This window comes from Schistocerca serialis, unplaced genomic scaffold, assembly GCF_023864345.2.
Source record: "Schistocerca serialis cubense isolate TAMUIC-IGC-003099 unplaced genomic scaffold, iqSchSeri2.2 HiC_scaffold_1228, whole genome shotgun sequence".
In the NCBI taxonomy this organism is placed as follows: domain Eukaryota; kingdom Metazoa; phylum Arthropoda; class Insecta; order Orthoptera; family Acrididae; genus Schistocerca; species Schistocerca serialis.
This window is the reverse complement of record NW_026047434.1, coordinates 37501-42500: the sequence shown is the minus strand read 5'-3', so window position 1 is coordinate 42500 and position 5000 is coordinate 37501. Positions and strand designations below refer to the sequence as shown.

The window sequence follows — 5000 nt, the reverse complement described above, 5'->3', positions numbered from 1 at the left end:
TAACCTATGTTGTGCCTTAACCTAACCTATGTTGTGCCTTAACCTAACCTATGTTGTGCCTTAACCTAACCATGTTGTGCCTTAACCTACACCTATGTTGTGCCTTAACCTAACCTATGTTGTGCCTTAACCTAACCTATGTTGTGCCTTAACCTAACCTATGTTGTGCCTTAACCTAACCTATGTTGTGCCTTAACCTAACCTATGTTGTGCCTTAACCTAACCTACGTTGTGCCTTAACCTAACCTACGTTGTGCCTTAACCTAACCTACGTTGTGCCTTAACCTAACCTACGTTGTGCCTTAACCTAACCTACGTTGTGCCTTAACCTAACCTACGTTGTGCCTTAACCTAACCTACGTTGTGCCTTAACCTAACCTACGTTGTGCCTTAACCTAACCTACGTTGTGCCTTAACCTAACCTACGTTGTGCCTTAACCTAACCTACGTTGTGCCTTAACCTAACCTACGTTGTGCCTTAACCTAACCTACGTTGTGCCTTAACCTAACCTACGTTGTGCCTTAACCTAACCTACGTTGTGCCTTAACCTAACCTACGTTGTGCCTTAACCTAACCTACGTTGTGCCTTAACCTAACCTACGTTGTGCCTTAACCTAACCTACGTTGTGCCTTAACCTAACCTACGTTGTGCCTTAACCTAACCTACGTTGTGCCTTAACCTAACCTACGTTGTGCCTTAACCTAACCTATGTTGTGCCTTAACCTAACCTATGTTGTGCCTTAACCTAACCTATGTTGTGCCTTAACCTAACCTATGTTGTGCCTTAACCTAACCTATGTTGTGCCTTAACCTAACCTATGTTGTGCCTTAACCTAACCTATGTTGTGCCTTAACCTAACCTATGTTGTGCCTTAACCTAACCTATGTTGTGCCTTAACCTAACCTACGTTGTGCCTTAACCTAACCTACGTTGTGCCTTAACCTAACCCATATTGTACCTTAACCTAACCCATATTGTACCTTAACCTAACCCATATTGTACCTTAACCTAACCCATATTGTACCTTAACCTAACCCATATTGTACCTTAACGTAACCTAATTTGTGCCTTAACGTAACCTAATTTGTGCCTTAACGTAACCTAATTTGTGCCTTAACGTAACCTAATTTGTGCCTTAACGTAACCTAATTTGTGCCTTAACGTAACCTAATTTGTGCCTTAACGTAACCTAATTTGTGCCTTAACGTAACCTAATTTGTGCCTTAACGTAACCTAATTTGTGCCTTAACGTAACCTAATTTGTGCCTTAACGTAACCTAATTTGTGCCTTAACGTAACCTAATTTGTGCCTTAACGTAACCTAATTTGTGCCTTAACGTAACCTAATTTGTGCCTTAACGTAACCTAATTTGTGCCTTAACGTAACCTAATTTGTGCCTTAACGTAACCTAATTTGTGCCTTAACGTAACCTAATTTGTGCCTTAACGTAACCCATGTTGTGCCTTAACGTAACCCATGTTGTGCCTTAACGTAACCCAATTTGTGCCTTAACGTAACCCATGTTGTGCCTTAACCTAACCTATATTGTGCCTCAACCTAACCTATATTGCGCCTTAACCTGACGCACGTTGTCGCTGAACCTGCTCTGTAATTGTTATGCAACTCGTTAAATTAGTGTAGTGTTGCCTAACCGCAACCCTCGCAATATAGTTCGCTATTCGCACTGCCCGGTCCCCTGTGTATCGCGTCATGTTAAACACCTTGCAGGTGTTGCTGACTTTCCACATGCTCCTGCTATACACTGTAATGTGGATAGCAGCAGGACGTACATGCCCCCCCCCCTTCCCCCCTGCCTTCGCAAGCTGGTCGTTGAGAAGTTTGCATGTTCAATGCCCTTCGCATGCCGACGTACTCAGCCTACGTTGTGGTACGGCCTGTCACCTGTCCGCCGATGTACGCAAAACCCACAAACTGTACTGCACATTGGTCCGTATGTACTGAATGATACATCGTGGCACATGTGTGACCGTACGACGACTGCGCCTAGCAACGGCAGACCATACAGTCCAAATATTGTGCACGCAGCTACGTGTCGTCTCCCTATAAGAGCTGGATTGCAGTGTGGTACGCCATTCAGACGTGTGGGAGGAACGGACGCCCTGGATGGCGATCAGCATGAGCAGTCTGTTGATGTAGTGGAGCGTGTATTCGGACGTAGTCGTCTCTTCTCACACACCGTGATAGCATGTTGCACCGCGTTCCACATCTGCGACATCCTGCAGAGGCCGGCTGACAGTCGTTCGCGCAATGGACACCGCATACGTACGGGGGCTACCTTCCACGTGTTCTCGAGGCGTGCACATGTTGTTGCGTCTATGTGGGCAGACGTAGTGTGTTAATACTCGTTGCAAATGGCGATGGACGTGTACGTTTGCTGGTGACGTTACGCAAATGAACAACCGGTAACCCGTTGTGGTGCGGTTGTTCTCGCTAGAGGTGAATCAGTGTTGGCGACGATCGGTCGAGCTATTAACCGGTTGTTTCAGGGATACCCACCATGCCCACGAACGTGAAAGGGGACCCACCATGCCCACGAACGTGAAAGGGGATCTGGGTGTGAGGCGATACGCGGCGGTGGCTGGGTGGGACCGTCCCCGGCCGGTGAGGGGGGGCCGCCCGGCGTGCTGGCAGCGCGGTGCGTGGGCGCACGCGCTACAGCCGGCTGGTGGGGGCGGCCGGTGGCAGGCGCGCCGGCCGACGGACGCGGCAGGCGGCGCAGCTGCGCGCCGGCGCCCCCTGCTCGCGGCGCCTTGCGGCCAAAGTAGGTCCTCGCGGGCCCGGTGCGAAGCGCGGTGGCCATCTGCAGTGTGCTGGTCCGATTGAGGACTTTGTGCGCTGAGGATGCGCCGCCGCCCGGCGCTCGGCGCCGCGACGCCGTCTGCTGCTCGGTCGCCCCAGCGGTTCTCGCAGGTGGTTTGTATCGCAGCTGTGCGGACGTGTTGGCGCGTGCGCTGTGCTGGGAGAGTTCGCTTCGGCACCCAAGTAGGGCTTTTGTCCTTCTGTGGCGCTGGCGTTGGAGCTGCCGGTCACCGTAGGTGGCGCGTGTTGTCTCCCGCCGGCAATGCCACGACAGCACGCTCCCGGGCCTCTGTCGGCAGCGGCAAGCTCAGTTGGGAGCACGGGTGGTCGCACCTAAAGCGTCTACTCGCCTAACTCCGGGCGATTGCGCCTCTCTCGAACCCGACCAAGTACTTAGGACGGCGCTGCGCGCCGCCGGGACCTGAGAGGGTTTCGAGGTGTGTTGTGCAGGGGAGCTCAGCCTCCTCCTGTTTGCAGAATAATTGAGCGGACGCTTGCGTGTTCGCGCGGGCCCCCGGGACACACTCCCGGGCGGCCGGCTGCTCAGCTCTAGTTGACGCAGCTCCCTGGTTGATCCTGCCAGTAGTCATATGCTTGTCTCAAAGATTAAGCCATGCATGTCTCAGTACAAGCCGCATTAAGGTGAAACCGCGAATGGCTCATTAAATCAGTTATGGTTCCTTAGATCGTACCCACGTTACTTGGATAACTGTGGTAATTCTAGAGCTAATACATGCAAACAGAGTCCCGACCAGAGATGGAAGGGACGCTTTTATTAGATCAAAAGCAATCGGTCGGCTCGTCCGGTCCGTTTGCCTTGGTGACTCTGAATAACTTAGGGCTGATCGCACGGTCCTCGTACCGGCGACGCATCTTTCAAATGTCTGCCTTATCAACTGTCGATGGTAGGTTCTGCGCCTACCATGGTTGTAACGGGTAACGGGGAATCAGGGTTCGATTCCGGAGAGGGAGCCTGAGAAACGGCTACCACATCCAAGGAAGGCAGCAGGCGCGCAAATTACCCACTCCCGGCACGGGGAGGTAGTGACGAAAAATAACGATACGGGACTCATCCGAGGCCCCGTAATCGGAATGAGTACACTTTAAATCCTTTAACGAGTATCTATTGGAGGGCAAGTCTGGTGCCAGCAGCCGCGGTAATTCCAGCTCCAATAGCGTATATTAAAGTTGTTGCGGTTAAAAAGCTCGTAGTTGGATTTGTGTCCCACGCTGTTGGTTCACCGCCCGTCGGTGTTTAACTGGCATGTATCGTGGGACGTCCTGCCGGTGGGGCGAGCCGAAGGCGTGCGACCGCCTCGTGCGTGCTCGTGCGTCCCGAGGCGGACCCCGTTGAAATCCTACCAGGGTGCTCTTTATTGAGTGTCTCGGTGGGCCGGCACGTTTACTTTGAACAAATTAGAGTGCTTAAAGCAGGCAAGCCCGCCTGAATACTGTGTGCATGGAATAATGGAATAGGACCTCGGTTCTATTTTGTTGGTTTTCGGAACCCGAGGTAATGATTAATAGGGACAGGCGGGGGCATTCGTATTGCGACGTTAGAGGTGAAATTCTTGGATCGTCGCAAGACGAACAGAAGCGAAAGCATTTGCCAAGTATGTTTTCATTAATCAAGAACGAAAGTTAGAGGTTCGAAGGCGATCAGATACCGCCCTAGTTCTAACCATAAACGATGCCAGCCAGCGATCCGCCGCAGTTCCTCCGATGACTCGGCGGGCAGCCTCCGGGAAACCAAAGCTTTTGGGTTCCGGGGGAAGTATGGTTGCAAAGCTGAAACTTAAAGGAATTGACGGAAGGGCACCACCAGGAGTGGAGCCTGCGGCTTAATTTGACTCAACACGGGAAACCTCACCAGGCCCGGACACCGGAAGGATTGACAGATTGATAGCTCTTTCTTGATTCGGTGGGTGGTGGTGCATGGCCGTTCTTAGTTGGTGGAGCGATTTGTCTGGTTAATTCCGATAACGAACGAGACTCTAGCCTGCTAACTAGTCGCGTGACATCCTTCGTGCTGTCAGCGATTACTTTTCTTCTTAGAGGGACAGGCGGCTTCTAGCCGCACGAGATTGAGCAATAACAGGTCTGTGATGCCCTTAGATGTTCTGGGCCGCACGCGCGCTACACTGAAGGAATCAGCGTGTCTTCCTAGGCCGAAAGG

General features: G+C 51.7%; 1 non-coding gene across 1 annotated transcript in view; it reads left to right on the top strand.

Moving 5' to 3' along the window:
• The first annotated feature begins 3387 nt into the window (after positions 1-3387).
• The window catches only part of LOC126436155 (small subunit ribosomal RNA), a 1909-nt gene continuing 296 nt past the window's right edge, over positions 3388-5000 (top strand). Inside the window, exon 1 of the ribosomal RNA XR_007580468.1 lies at positions 3388-5000. This exon is cut by the window's right edge and continues 296 nt beyond it. This is a non-coding gene — a ribosomal RNA (small subunit ribosomal RNA).